The sequence below is a fragment of the Amblyraja radiata genome, chromosome 1 (genome assembly GCF_010909765.2).
Source record: "Amblyraja radiata isolate CabotCenter1 chromosome 1, sAmbRad1.1.pri, whole genome shotgun sequence".
Lineage (NCBI taxonomy): Eukaryota > Metazoa > Chordata > Chondrichthyes > Rajiformes > Rajidae > Amblyraja > Amblyraja radiata.
In genome coordinates this window covers 68241894-68258490 of record NC_045956.1, presented here as the reverse complement: position 1 = coordinate 68258490, position 16597 = coordinate 68241894, and the positions used below count along the sequence as shown (strand labels likewise).

The window sequence follows — 16597 nt, the reverse complement described above, 5'->3', positions numbered from 1 at the left end:
AGGGGGAGAGAGAAGGGGGAGAGAAGGGGGGAGAGAAGGGGAGGAGAAGGAGTGGAGACAGTTTTAAGAAGTTTAATAAAGTTCGCGGGCATTTTACCTTCCGGCGGATCTTCTAGGTCCTGAAAACCAAAGATCCTACAGGATCTTTGCTGAAACTCCAATGAGTCAATCAAAATGTCCGGCCAGCGAAGGAGATTGCCTTCGACTGCCTGTAAGTAAATAGCAACCCCACTCCACTGGCTTCGACCAAATGGCAACCTATTTTTAGTCGAGGCCGGTTTTGAATTTGTTGAAATAATCGCAGGAACATAGAAGTAGCCTGGACTATGCGGAAACCACTTTCAACCATTAGGGAGAGTGACCAAAACCTCCGGGAACCTCATGGAAACCCTGGGTGGGACGCAAGGTCACCAGAGGTTTCCGTTCAGGTTTCCTAAGTGGGACAGGGGCTTTACTCCAGCACTTTATGTCTATCTCAGGAAATAACCATGCTCTATTCTTGCTAACTCACTGACACCTTTTTGTATCTACCCATGAACTGCAATTCCACTATTAAACATCAGGTTGTTAGCTGGCAGTTCAACATTGAATTTTGGGCTTTCTTCCCACCAGAGGTGTAAAGAAGTTAGTAAACTGTGCACAAATATGAAAGCTCTGAACTTGCTGGCTAAGCTGCTCCCAACTGTGCTGGAACAGTGATCTCCCAACTGTGCTGGAACAGCGGACTCCTCAACTAGTTGCAACATTAATTTGCTGCAAACTTTCTGCATTTGTTACACTCCAGGATAGATCAACAGCTGCTCCCTCTGGATGTATATCATTACTGAAGGTCTGCAGTCAATGGCTGTCACGGGCATCTAACTATGGTGAACCTTCAAGGAGAAGCCTCAGTTGCCCACTTCACCAACAAATCGAACACATCCAAACTTCAACAAGATTGAAGATAAGTCAAGATCATGGCACAGATGTAGGGCCACTATAGGAAAGACTCCAAATGTAGTTTGGTGGTGTCAATAAAGCAGCAACAATGCCCTGAGCAAAAATCCCATCATTGACTCTTCAGTAAGAATACTTGGAATAGATATTCCACAATGTGCTTGAGTAGCCCTGAAACCAGGTACAAATGAACAAGAAAGATCTAGCAAAATTAGACCAAAAATGCTGGAGAAACTCAGCAGGTGCGGCAGCATCTGTGGAGTGAAGGATAGGCGACGATTCGGGTCGAGACCCTCTTCGCTCCATAGATGCTGCCTCACCCGCTGAGTTTCTCCAGATTTTTTGATTGCCTTCGATTTTTCCAGCATCTGCAGTTCTTTCTTAAACAAGAAAGATCTAGCTATATTTTACAAAGATGGAATGTTAGATGCAAATCTTAGTTGCAACTGCAGTAACAGAAGTCAAGCAGTGAATGGATTCATTTAGGCTTGTCCGGGGCACATGGCAGACAACTCTTGAAACCTCGATGCAAACCCTAGACATAAATATATAAACTGCTACCATTGAAGCATACAAGAAGTGGAGGGACTAAATGCACATTTGGGGACTGATCTGCTGAACACCTCTGTTGAACCCATTACAATGACTCTGGGCTTATGAATGCTTGCTATTTTATTTCTTCATTTTACTTCAACTCCAATCTGACTTTATTAACCTTGGCTTTTACCCTGTTCCAATGAAAAATCACCACGGTCTAAGCGGAAGCTCAGAGGGGATAGAGCCTTTTCTGTTGCTGCTCCGGCACTTTGGAACACCTTGCCGTTGCACATCAGACAGGCCCCCTCACTGTCCATCTTCAAATCCTCCCTAAAAACTAATTTTTATTCTCTGGCTTTCAACACTGGCTGAGACATTGCTCCTGTTCTTAGTGCTTTTAATGTCTTTTAATTTGTACTGTTTTTAGTCCTTCGTTTTACGGTTTCTAATGGTTTGTAATAACTTTTTGTCCATGAGTTCTCATGTACAGCACTTTGTGGCAACTGCGGTTGTTTAAAGCGCTTTATAAATAAAGTTTATTATTATTATATTATTATAAATTTGAAGAACACGTTCTCATCAAATCCTTACACTATTATCCCATTTGTCATTTAATATTTCCAGATTCTAACCATGTATTACAAGACTTGGTCATGAATTATCAATCATATTTATTATGATCTGGCTCATCAGCTGCCAAAAAGGATCATCATTTGTGTTTGTTCTGGATCCTTAATTTCTTCAGTGGATTCCACTACCATCTTTTTTAAGTCTAAAGGGCCTGTCCCACTTGGGTGACCTAATCCGCGAGTTCTGGCGAGTTTTCCCTCGCAGCATGGTCGACACGAGGTCGTAGGAGATCTTCGTAACTCTCCTTCATGCTCGAGAGTGGTCTCCACGTACTCAAGGCCTCAGCTAGATCGCGGTGTTTTTTTCAACATGTTAAAAAATGTCCGCGAGTAAAACAGGTCGCCATGGAAAAAATCGATACTTTTTTTACTCGTAGGTTTAGTCGTAGTAGGTCGGCATGTTAGTCTTAGGTAATCGACGGTAGTCACAGGTAGTCGTAGATAGTCTTCATCATAGTCGAAGGGAGGCCGAAGGGGATCGAAGGAGGTAGTCTTCACTCTCCACTATTCGGTCCAATTTTCCCGAAGTTAGTCGTGGCTAATCGAAGCTGGTCTTCAACATAGTCGAAGGAGGTTGAAGGAGGTCTTCTACATAGTCGAAGGAGGTCCTCAACATATCATTTTTTCAAACTCTTCTAAGCTCGCCAATTAGGTCGCCCAAGGGGACAGCTCTTTTAACGTTAATAAGGAGTTTCTCTCCCTCAGCCATCACCTGCAGAAGATAATAGGAGGCAGTTTACTGGTTCATGTACATGGGAAATAACAAAACACTCGTCAAACTGGCTAATGGATTGCCAGTGGAGAATTTGTGTACAAGTGGGAAGAAATTGTACTGTTATCAAAGCACTGGTTAGTTTACATTTTGAGAACTGTGAGCAGTTCAAGTTGCCTCACCATAGGAAGGATATATTGGCTTTAAAAGACGTGCAGTACAAATGTGTATGAATAGGGTTACATTACCATGATTAAATTACCAGAGAAAACAGAAACCAGGAATGTACTCTGCAGAATTTAGAAGATTCAGTCTTGATTCAATTGTTTAAACTTTTAAAGGGAACTAATAGGTTGAACAGAGAGAAACTGTTTTTAATGGTTGGGGATCCGTGCTAGCAGCCTGTATTAAAAAAATGAGGCATACCATTCAGAAATGAGAATAGGAAATGCTTATACATGCAGCGAACATTTGAAACTTCAACCTTTCTACCTCAAATGGATGTGGAAACTAGAACAATTGTAATTTAAAATCTGAGTTTGATGGATTGTGTTATTCAAAAATAATAAGGGGTACGGTGAAAAGGAGCATATGGAGTTGGATCAGAGATCAGCATGATCTCAATGAATGGAAGAACAAGTATAAGAGTTTGAATAGAATATGTCTGTTCTTGCATTTCTTTGTTGCCAGGTTGATTATCCATGAAGTGTAGATAAAATCTTTCAGAGCAAAATAATTGCTCATCAAATGGATGCAATGGATTGTCCTCAGCATTCAAAGTTATCTACCCTGTTGTGTTTAATGTTAGATTTGTCAAAATGAAAGCATGAATTTCTGCCTCATGTTTTATAAATGTATATTCAATGTATGCCAACTTCTACAGAACATGTGCTTTTATTTTATAGTGATGGAATCCTTGAGTTAAATCCTTGGGCTGTGGTAAAGCGTTCAATGCAAACACTTTGGGCCAGAAGCCAAACCTGCCTAGTTCTGCTTTCAATGTTGTTGGGATGAGGGCGAGATTCTGAATCCACACATGGATCTGGGTTGGACACTTAATTATTATTCTTCCATTTAAATAGCCATTTTACTTTAAACCACAGGGTATTTCATCACCTGGAAGCAAGGAGAAGGACTGTGCCCATGAGATGGGTCTGATACTATGTGGGCTTGGCAGAGCAGAGTGTTTACTCCAGACATAATTATCTACCCATTAAACCATACTCCAACTCCCATAATCAACAATCTACAGCCATCCTCCAATTTTCCCCACCTCCCACTTGGATCTCCCAAACATAATAGGGTCCTCACAAACACCAACAAACCATTCCAATCATGTAGAAATCAAGAACTGCAGATACCGGTTAATACACAAAAGGACACCAAGAGCTGGAGTAACTAAGCAGGCAGGCAGCATCTCAGGAGAAGAATCTTGACCCGCAATGTGTGTGAAGAAGTGCCATGATCTGAAACATAACCTATCCATGTTCGCCAGGGATGCTGCCTGACCCTTTGAGTTATTCCAGCACTTAGTGGTTGTTCCAATCATCTTCTGATCCCCTCACCACCAGATGCTATGACCTTCAACAGACCAACATCCCCTTATTTTCATCACCACCATCTCCTATTTTCTTCTCCTGGGCACCAAGTGAGTACCATTTAATCCTCCTCCTCCCTCAGTGATCCAGGGAGCTACAACTGCTATTCGAAAGACACAAATCCCTAACACTATCCTCATCTCCTGACACACAGGTGAGGTCCACTAATAGCATAGCAATGAAATATAGCAATGAAATATATATATATATATATATGTATCCATGCATGGATTTAAGTGTGTTAGGAAAGATGATTATAAATAAATCTTGTTCAGTTATAATGTCTGAAATTTAGAAGCTTGGGTAAAATTAATTGCATTAAATTCTTGACCACTTTACAGGGATATTATTCAGAATGAAGAAAGTTCCTACTCTCAGTATGTCATAGATCAATAGATTCTGCTCACTAGAAATGGTTTATAGTTAATGCTGGGGAGTACTGCAACAAGAGGCAAACAAACCTTTTAATTAAACCTGAAATGTGCACATGCATTGAAGAATGAACTATCAATACAAATATTCTGAAGTAATGCATTTATAGCAGTAAGGAAAAAAACATAGTCCATGACAATAGCAGTCTAAATGGAGCAAAAGATCACATGCCTCAGATAAAGAAATCATTAAGAGGTACAATACAACTAAAATACAAGAATAAATGATGTAATCGTTCATTTTTCAGAGCAATAGACGCGAAAAGAAAATGATGTAAGGAACCTTGGTTGGACAACCCAGTGCAGTTCTGAGCTGCATATTAAAGAGAAAGGAAATAGACGTTTATTATGAATTAACTTCCCTGCATTATTTGCAGTTATGAGGTTTATTTTCATTATTTTACTATCTTAATTAAATTATAGTACTTAGTGTTTTCAATTAATTACATTAGGTTTCTTTTTCAACCATATGAATCATTTTTAAATGCCTCTGATTACAAGGGTGAGTTGTCAAAAGAACATAATAGTGGGATGGAGATCTGCCACTTCACAGGAGGGCTCTTGGATATAGAGTGTCAACTCAGACCGTAACCAGTTCACATTAGTGAGGGTGGGCAGTGGGAGGGGGAGAGGGTGGCAATTGTAAACTCTGATTCCTATTTATATAATTGTGTTTTTCACACTCACATTCAGTTTATAAAAATATAATTGGATATTTGCGTTATAGGTAGTAGTTGTATTGTAGCTCAATAGTGAATCGTTGTTTGTTCTTTGTTATGAAGGTCTTGATTTAAGTGACAGGCTGGCATATTGAATAAGAGTTTATGAGAAAAGTTACTTGTGGGGGGGACAGGACAGCAGTTTGGGAAAACTGCAAATGGGTTTGTATGCTAGATATTCTGGTAGCTGACAGAGTCCTTGTTACATGGTCGATGAACTCACAAAATGGGACGCAATGTGTCTATGCATGATTTCAAGTTAATTCAAACATGGCTATTCCTAAAAAACAATGCAATTCATGTGCAGGCAGAGGTTAGTTTAGCTTTCCATCATGTCCGGTGTGGACATTACGGGCTGAAGGGTCTGTTTCTGTGCTGTACTGTTCTGTGTTTTATAAAATAAATTGTGGTGAATGTGGTTCTACAAGTGTGAATTTCCCTGTTAGACATGAATTAACTTCCCTGCATTATTTTAATGTTCTTGGGGCTGCCTTTGATAATTAGCCTCCAGTCACCTTGTTACCAAGTTACCATTAAATGAATGAAATAAACACCATTGTTCCTTAAGGAGTGTTAAGAAAAAAACCAACACATTTTCTTTGGATTTTTTGTGATTTATTATTTGACATCAATTCATTATAATACCAGACGTTTGCTCATTTTAGCCTGAGGTTTCATATTCTAATTTAATCTGATTTGAAGCCACTGTACTTTTAATTGAATGTCAATGCATTTAATGACAGATTGGAAATTATAAACAATTATTTAAAAGCAGACATTTTCAATACTATATTTGTGAAGTGAAGACATTCATAGAAAATAGCAATGGTAGGGAGCTCTTTACAAATGAAAAGGACATTTGTGTATATTGCAACATATTAAGTAATCAACAAACAACATAATTATTATCTCATTAGTGTTCTATGGTATGATAAAATAATATCTATTTTAATGCAGATAATTAAAGGGCAAGAAAATTCTAGGTAGAAGTGAAATGTTTTATGCCAAGTATTTGCCTCTTTTTGAGTAGAGCATTTGTTTCAAATCCACTGTTACCTTTCAAAAATAATTATCTTTAAGAATAATTCTCCTGAGGCAGGAGCAGGGGCAGCCCAAGTGTCTGCTAGGAGTCATACAGGTCTACATAATTTGTATAATGATCACTGTTCATCATTCAATGATGCCTGCTGCATGTATGTGGATGTCAGCTGGCATTAGTACTGGATCTGACTTTGATGCCTTCAGGTTAAGTAGCCTGCTAACATTCATTTAGTAAACTCACACATAAAGAATGGCCACTTGGGAGACTATGGTTTGCTGATAGAACATGTGGAGCCATTACCCTGCTTGATCTGGGTCTTTCTGTGAAGGTATGAGTGGGGAATTAAGTGGGTTAAAGGTTGAACAAAGCTCATAGTTAGCCAACGCTTTTGTTGCAGCACGATTTCAAATGATTGGGAATATTTCTAATAGCCTGTGCTGTAGAAGTTAAAGATATGCCCCAACAATTGCCCTGGAAGCCAGTTTGTTAATAAGAAAAAAAACACAGAAGATTGGAAAATGGATTTCACCCATTTTTAATGTGCCAAATAATTGCTGTGATTAGCCCTAACACCAGATTAGAGTGCAAAAATGATTTTATAAATGCTGCAGGCATAAAAAGTGCTATACGTTCCAATTCCTAGCAAAAGCTCCAGAGAGAAAGAAAGTGAAACAGGATTGCAGTTGCTATCTTGTTTCATTTTAATTAGGCTTGTAGGTAAATAAACTGAGTCATCACTTGGAACCCCACCTGCACGTTGAAAATCAAAAAAAAAGGACATGTTGGAAATCTGATATAAAAGTAGAAAATGCTGGAAACACTCAACAAGTCAGACAGCAGCTCTGAAAAAAGCAACAGAACTAACATTTCAAGTCTCCTTTTAGAAATGGGGAAAAACAAATAATTCACTGCAGTACTGAGGGAGTCCTGAGCAGTCTCTCTGATGAGATATTGACTAGAAACCTTTTCCTCACTTCAGTGGACAAAAACAATATGATGGCATGAAATGAAGGACAAGATGAGAGTTCTCCCAATACCTTTGACATATTTTTTACTTCAACCAACACAAAAAAAAAACAGATTTTTTCTTTAGTTATCCAATGTCTGAAAAAAATAGCTGCTATGTTTGTTAATCATATGATGTGAATCATGTTTTGTAAGTGGCACAGTGGCTTTAAAATGTCATGGTTAGGGTTGACAATATAAAAAGGGAAGTATAAATGCTAGATATTTGTAAATATTTCTCTGGGGATCCTTATGATTTTATGGGCTTCATGTGGCACAGTTGTTAATGTTAAGGGACCATTCATGGAACCATTGAGTTAAGAAAACTTACCAACTGTTAATGAACCCTAGCTCTGAAAATAATCACTGGGAATTATTTTGATATCCAGCATAATTATTTTTTTAATTACGTCAAAGAGGAAAACTCTGTTCAATGTACCAATGATATATATATATCATTACATTGTTGGATAAGTAGAATGTAAATATCTTTTCCTGTCAATTTCTAAATGCTCAATTTCATGTCAAAAATGCATTTTAACATTTCTCACCCAAATTGTATGATATACATATTGGAAACAATCAATGTTCCAACATTCCAGACTATTGATTGGGCCAATAACATGATGCAATATTTAAACATTTTAGAGGCAAGAACAATTTTTTACAGATTGCGCTTTAAAATGCCTGAATGTTTATAAAATGTTGAGGCTTGAGTGCAGACATGCACTTCCCTAGAGATAGAATCCAGAGCAGCGAGATTCCTGTATAACTCTGCACCGCCATGAATCCCACTGGTGGTTCAGGTTTCCAACATGTGTGAGATCAGAGACCAAGTACTGGCATGTGTCCTGTCAACACCCCAAATGACAAAAGGGAGAAGACTGATCCAGCCGGTGGGTGGCACTGAGATTGCGAGCAGGTGAACCAACTGCTATTGCACATGGAGTCGGAGTTGACTAGATAATAATCCTCTCCGTGCATTATTACCACAGTCCTCACTGCATGATAAGTGGCTCCCTATAGTGACCCAGCTGTAGACCCAAATGAAACTAGGGCCAGATGCCTTGTAGAAGATCCAAGGTCAATTAAAGTAAAACCAAATGTAAACAGTCAATTGATGACATTTTGCACTGCCCAACACTGAAGAAAGTGCATTATTTACTTTGTTAAGTGACACCCATGATATAACTCGTTCACCATCCTCACAAAATCTCATCCTATAATTTATTTTGGACTAGCTTGCTTAGGTATTAACAATCCAGTAGCCCACTGAAGTTAAAGTGGAAGAATGTTTCTTATATTCAAGAGAGTTAAGATTGTCAAGTGTCCCAGATAGAACAATGAAATTCTTACTTGCTGCAGCACAACAGAATATGTAAACATAGTACACTGTAAACAATATGATAATCGAGCCAGAAAAAAAAGTTCAATGTGTATATATACACACACCGGCAAGTGCACACATACACATGTACATATATATATCCACATATATACATATACACACATGGAAACATACACACACATACTTAAAAAACAAGCAATAGTAGTGCAATAATAATAATAATAATAATAATAATAATAATAATAATAATAATAATAATAATAATAATAATAATAATAGTTTACTGAAGTTCCGAGCTTATTGGGGGTTGTAGTGTTTAATAGCCTGATGGCTGTAGGGACGAAGCTGTTCCTGAACCTGGACGTTACAGATTTCAGGCTCCTGTACATTCTTCCCGATGGCAGTGGTGAACTGAGGGCCAGCAAATATTATTCAACATTTACTATTTGCCAACTTGCCATCACCAGATCCGGTGTCTGATGGAGACACCCCCCACCTTGGCTTCTGAAACCACTCCCGCTTCTTCACCCACCATGCCAGGATGCGCTCTGACACCGGGGCACCCTCCCCTCTCACCACCTGCCCCTACTACGTGTTGGCCATTGCTTTGTCTGCTCCCCACCCCACCACTGCCTGATCCTGCTTCCATCACACTGTCCACTCGACCTCTCCCCCCCCCCCTCCCCCCCACCTCCTTCCACCGCTGCCTTCTTCTCCTTCTTCTGGAGTCGCTGACATACTCCACCTTGGAAGATGTCGACGACTGCAGGGAGAGAAGGATGAGGACGTGGCGGTGGAGTGGGGAGCAGACAAAGCGGCGGCCAACAGGACTAAGCGGCAACTGGTGAGAGGGGATGGAGCCCTATGGTGACCAAGTCCATTTTTTCGTTGGCAGTAGCCTGAAGAATGCCCGGATGTCCAGGGGCTACAATGTGAGCTGCAACAACGGCCACGTCAAATGGGCAATGTGGTAGCTGGTGAAGAAAGGCTCGCTGGTGCAGATGCCTAGCCCAGGTCGTTGATGCCTAGTGTTTAAGAAGGAACTGCAGATGCTGGAAAATCGAAGGTAGACAAAAGTGCTTGAGAAACTCAGCGGTTTCGGCCCGAAACGTTGCCTATTTCCTTCGCTCCATAGATGCTGCTGCACCCGCTGAGTTTCTCCAGCACTTTTGTCTACCTTCGTTGATGCCTAGCCCAAGAATAACTTACTGTTGGAAGAAACTGCAGATGCGAATATAGACCCAAAATGTTGGAGTAACTTAGCGGGACAGGCAGCATCTCTGGAGAGAGGAATGGGTGGCGTTTCCAGTCAACACCCTTCTTCAGACCTTTCTGGACAGAACTGTCTGTACATCCTGATCACAAGAATTGCTAATCAACTAGTGCGGAAGCACTAACCTTTATTCAAAAGAGTATCAGTTATGAAAAGAGATGGATTTGAAATGAAAGTCATTGTTAATTAATTTGAAAAAACAATTGCATCAAAATGAAACAGAAATCATGGAACATATAATGGGGATAAAAAAGTATCTTGTACACCATGAGGAAAATAATTTTAATTCTGTGTGTCCCTGAAAAACTGGCAATAACTGATTGACTGTCCAGTATACATCTCAATCACTGTTCATTTCTATTCCCAGGGTGTATAACCATCAGCAAATGTGACTGTGTATCATGACTCCTCTTAGTTTGTTTGCTAGGTAATGTCGAGTTTTTAATAACAAGAATTTACATCTATACAAAAAAAAATACTAAGTGATGGAGTAACTCAGCATCTCCGGAGGACATGGGTAGTTGACTTTTCAGGTCGGGACCCTTCTTCAGATGGGATCTAAATAAGTGCGTTTACCACCTCAGGATGTCCCAAAGCACTTAATAGTTACTAGGTATGTATGTGCAGCTAATACAGAGAAGTGTTTCCCACAATAAAACACCCAGAAAATCTGTTTCAGTAATATGCTGAAGAAATGTGTTGGCTGGGAACTTTGTAAATCCCATGCTTTAAGAACAAAGGTGGATCATTGATATTCTTCTATGAGTGCCTCTGTGCAATGCCACATCGAAAGGAAGAAATAACAGACTTTCTGGTTATTTCAAGTGTCACAAAGTGTTTTTAATGCAATGTTACTTTGAAGAGTATAATAGATAAGTACAGAAACGGATAAGTAATTCTTATACTTGTTCTATAAAACTGCATTGAGCTGAATCACCAGTTAATCTGCTGTTGATGTTAAGCAAGGAAGGAAAGTTGAGTTGGACACAAAGAGAATTCCTCATTCAAGCAGCACCAAAGTTCATGGTCAGGCAAGCATAGTGTGCATTGGCCTGAGGAGGTGGAGCATCTGTGTGTTCATGATGAAACATTCGTGGGACCGGCTGGACCACTTCAGGGAGCAAATTAGAGTCAAACAATGTCCGTGTAAAATGTCGTTCAGACACAGCAAAGCTAGTGGATTTCCCTCCCTGAAGAATTTTAATCTTAGAGAACTATTATGTTATTCACACATCCTTTTAACTGGCATGATCTCTTAATATCTTTTTTGCCGAATTAAATTCTCAATGCCTCAAGATTAGATTTGAATCAATATTCCCTGGATTATTGGTCTGGTCTATTTGGATTGCTAATCCACTGTCGTACTTGAAATGCATGGAACAATCTGTGCTCTAGTTTATTCCGTCTGAAGGATGTAATCTCAACATTGCAGAATACCCACTCTTGCACAGAACACGGACCTAGAATGTGTTCTTGGGACCTGAAGTTAGACTTTATCCTTCAGAGGTGAGAGCACTACAAACTGAGTCAGGACTAGGCAAATATGTTAAATTATGGAAATAAATTGAAGAAAATATAATAGGTTTGAGTTGCTGACTAGCATTTATGTGCTCACCAACAGCGCAGGTAATTGCAACATTTTGAAGAAAGTTAACGATGTGGATATAAGTGAAATACTTCTTCAATTAGTGTAAATTTAAATCCTCAGTCATATATTTGGTGAAATTCGGAAGTGTGTTACAAATTAAAGCACAAATTCACCATGATTTTATAGTCCCTTAATGAAAGCTTCCATCTGTTTGCAAATGACTGCACGTTGGTGCTTGGTGCTCAGTTTCAGTACTGAGGGCAGTCACGAGCAGAGTATCCTCTCAGACACTATTGCAAGATAATTAATGCGTAAATAATATTTTAATTAAAGGGAGGGTTTAAATCGTGTCATCCTATTACAATAGAATAGATATTCTTATTAAAAATTCTAAATTTCCGAGAGTTCCATGCTCATTAAAAATTGACAATAAAGTTTATAACTTTAGATTTCTGTCTATCTTTTGAGTTGCCTGCACTGTAGTAAAGTTGGTCAAAAACAATATAGGGTAAAATGATCTGTTAATATTGACAATGCAACAATGTGAAATAGGAGAGCCTATCTAAAATCACATGCTAGTTTCTCTTGATATATGGTTCATGTGACTGTTGGAGAGTAACTCTTACATTGCCCTCACTCAGATAATGGTGATGGAATACAGTAGTTTCGGTGGTGCAATCTATTGAGAGGAATTTACCCTATAAATATCCTCCAGGAGATTAAGTACAATTATCCATGTTTCTATCTGGCAACTCTCCTCAGGTCATGGGGTAATCTCATTTATTGGTACAGTGCACAAGTGGATTGTAACAGATTTGTTTCTAATTAGAAGTCTATTTTTTTTAATCGTGGTAGTTCACTGACTTTGAATACCAGCTGTGTGCAGCACTGCCCATGGCCCAATACACACCCATGTGGTTTACTGAGCTAAATTATTTCTATGGTAATATTACAATATCATTTAATATGGCTGAACACATACATTGTCGTACTGATGTTTTAGAAGAATATACTTAATTATGGCTAGATATCAAGAGACCAATTGCAATGCAGTCAAGTAGTCACTGGGAAATGTTTCCCACTGCAATGCTTAAACTATGGTGGTGATCAATTAGCAACAGTCCATGATCAATTAGCAACACAAACTCAAGAATATTGCTGAAAGAAGAAAAACACTTGTTAGACATTGGAACAACTTTTTTTACAGAACTTACAGGTATACAGGTTTTACAGAAAATACCTCTGAAGGCTTCAGTAAAAAGAAGAACTTGGACTGATTTGAGGGAATGGCCAGGGAGATCGAGGCGCTAATTACCTGCAAACATAAGCAGTCCTTGGATTGGAAGCTTCATCTTTCCTCAAGGGAACAGAAGCAGCTTTATCGCCACCTGAAGGCAGAGGTCCAGCAGAAAGCCCTGGAACTACAGAGCAGATAGTGGATGGGGAGAGAACAACCGGCCCAGATTATGTCCAACTACCATGATGTGTATGGTTCTTCACAACTGTACAAGAATAGTGTGGCCCAAGTATCAAGACCCACAAGATTCAGGAATAGGGGAGAGTTCATCTTTGGTAGCGGGCAGTCAACGCCTTTGGAAATCGCTGAGAACACGTCTGCTAACATCGCCGTGATGAAAATCAACCTAAATAGTGTCTGTCAAAGATTAAAAGAGTCACACAAGATAATCCTAATGAAACCTGTAAAGAAATGTTATCGACACACTGTGACTTTACTTCTTTTATTCATACTGTTGCATTACAGAGAGCACTAGCTGTACGTGGTCTGTCACGGAAACTAGAGAGAGATATGTGGGTGGGGAGGTTGTAATTATACCTGAGATATGGGGAGTGGTTAGTAGTGATGATGTAACTATATTAAGGGTCACATGCATATATCATCTGCATCCTTCCCCTTGGAAATTAAAGACAAACAAAGTAGTGACAGGGCGACCACGTCTCATGCGCTGACAATCAAATGAGTAGAAATGGTTAAGCAGAATCGCCATAGCGGACAGGCGGCTTGACAACACGTCCCGACCGGGTTCGCATCTCGCCATCTTCCCCTCCCTGCAGGAACAAGTGGAGGCAGTACAGCGACAGGTGCAGACGGCCAAACTGGAACAGGGGAGCCGGGAGGGGACGGAGAAGACAAGGGCAGAAGGGCAGGAGGGGATGCGGGGCTCGCAGTGGACTGCGCGCGGGCAGGCGAGGGAGGGAGAACCGGAGGAGGATCGGACGGATAGAGCTGTGAGGGTAGAGACCGTGGCATGCGAGGAGCGATGGGCCGAGCATCGCCTGGAGGCTGAAATTTCAGCGGGGGAGCAAAAGGATCTGCGGGTGGTGGTCGCGGCTCGTTGACGAGCCGCAGATGTTGGCGGGACCGGCGGTAGATGGTTCCTGCATGGTCGACAAGATAGGACCGAGGCGACCCAGCAGAGGCGACTACGGTAGCGAGCCGGGAGTGACCGGTGGGGGTCTGCATGCGGACAACTTGACCGGGGAAAAGGCGCGGCAGGGGGCGGCAGGACTTGTCATGGGAGCGTTTCTGAACATCGCGCTTAAAGGCAATGCGCTCCTGAACAGCAGCGGGCTTGAGGACAGAGGGGACGAGTGAACGCTGGGCCACCGGGATCGGTGGTCTGGTAGTGCGAGACATGAGCCGCTGAGCAGGGGAGCCCATGGCAGGGTCACGGGATATGTTGCGAAGGTTGAGGAGGGCTAGAAAGAAGTTGGACAAACGATATTGTTCCAGTAAGTTCTTTGCACTGCGAACGGCGCGCTCGGCCAGACCGTTGCTTTACGGGTACTCAGGGCTGCTGGTGTAGTGGCGGAAGTTCCAGCTGGTTGCGAAAGCCCTAAACTCGGAGCTCGTGAATTGGCTGCCGTTGTCCGACTGCAGGCTGGCCGGGGTGCCAAAGGTGGAGAAATGGCGGCGCAGCTTATCGACAACGGCCGAAGAGGTGAGGGAATGCAGCTGGTCGACCTCAAACCAGTTGGAGTAGGAGTCGACTAGTACCAGGAAGTGTTTACCTCGCCACTCGAAAATGTCAGTGGCAACCGCCATCCAGTTCGGGTGTAGCCTGCTGCAGAAGCGGCTGTCGTTGCTGGTGGGGGGCGAGGCTGTTGCAGGTGGAACACGAGGAGACCCTCTCCCAGATGTATTGAGCCATACCAGGCCAGTAGAACTGGCTCTGGGCGTGAGACAGGGTGGCTTCGGCCCCAGGATGACCGTTATGAGCGGCCTGAAAATAGTGATCGTGCAGAGCAGCAGGCACTACTACCTTGTGTCCTTTCACAACCACGCCGTCGTGGAGTACGAGCTCATCACGGACCAGGAAGTAGGGCACGGCGCCAGCCGGCAGAGCGGAACGACGGTCGGGCCAGCCCTGCTGGATGATGGCAGCAAGCTGTTGCAGGGCAGGATCATCGGCAGTGTGCTTGACCAGGGACTTCATCTGCTGTGAAGGGACAATATTGACATTGAGCACCATCAGGTCAGACATTTCATAGGGGTGGCGATCGGTGGATGTTAGCGGGGCGCGGGATAGCGTGTCGGCCACGAACATGTCTTTGTCTTTTCGGAAAACGACGTTGAAAGTGAAACGCTGGAGCTGCAGCATCATGCGCTGCAGGCGGGATGAGGCAACATGGATCGATTTGTTGAGGATGGTGACAAGCGGCTGGTGATCTGTTTCAATGGTGAATGTGTTGCATAGTATATAGAAACATAGAAACATAGAAATTAGGTGCAGGAGTAGGCCATTCGGCCCTTCGAGCCTGCACCGCCATTCAATATGATCATGGCTGATCATCCAACTCAGTATCCCGTACCTGCCTTCTCTCCATACCCTCTGATCCCCTTAGCCACAAGGGCCGCATCTAACTCCCTCTTAAATATAGCCAATGAACTGGCCTCGACTACCCTCTGTGGCAGGGAGTTCCAGAGATTCACCACTCTCTGTGTGAAAAAAGTTCTTCTCATCTCGGTTTTAAAGGATTTCCCCCTTATCCTTAAGCTGTGACCCCTTGTCCTGGACTTCCCCAACATCGGGAGCAATCTTCCTGCATCTAGCCTGTCCAACCCCTTAAGAATTTTGTAAGTTTCTATAAGATCCCCTCTCACTCTCCTAAATTCTAGAGAGTATAAACCAAGTCTATCCAGTCTTTCTTCATAAGACAGTCCTGACATCCCAGGAATCAGTCTGGTGAACCTTCTCTGCACTCCCTCTATGGGAATAATGTCCTTCCTCAGATTTGGAGACCAAAACTGTACGCAATACTCCAGGTGTGGTCTCACCAAGACCCTGTACAACTGCAGTAGAACCTCCCTGCTCCTATACTCAAATCCTTTTGCTATGAAAGCTAACATACCATTCGCTTTCTTCACTGCCTGCTGCACCTGCATGCCCACTTTCAATGACTGGTGTACCATGACACCCAGGTCTCGCTGCATCTCCCCTTTTCCTAGTCGGCCACCATTTAGATAATAGTCTGCTTTCCTGTTTTTGCCACCAAAATGGATAACCTCACATTTATCCACATTATACTGCATCTGCCAAACATTTGCCCACTCACCCAGCCTATCCAAGTCACCTTGCAGTCTCCTAGCATCCTCCTCACAGCTAACACTGCCCTCCAGCTTAGTGTCATCCGCAAACTTGGAGATATTGCCTTCAATTCCCTCATCCAGATCATTAATATATATTGTAAATAGCTGGGGTCCCAGCACTGAGCCTTGCGGTACCCCACTAGTCACTGCCTGCCATTGTGAAAAGGACC

General features: G+C 41.9%; 1 long non-coding RNA gene across 1 annotated transcript; it reads left to right on the top strand.

The window, feature by feature from the left end:
* Positions 1 to 2034: 2034 nt before the first annotated feature.
* On the top strand, positions 2035 to 10094 carry LOC116974981. Its single transcript, XR_004412494.1, has 3 exons — positions 2035 to 2194; positions 5575 to 5576; positions 10051 to 10094. It is a non-coding gene; the product is annotated as an uncharacterized LOC116974981 (long non-coding RNA).
* The last annotated feature ends 6503 nt before the right edge of the window (positions 10095 to 16597 follow it).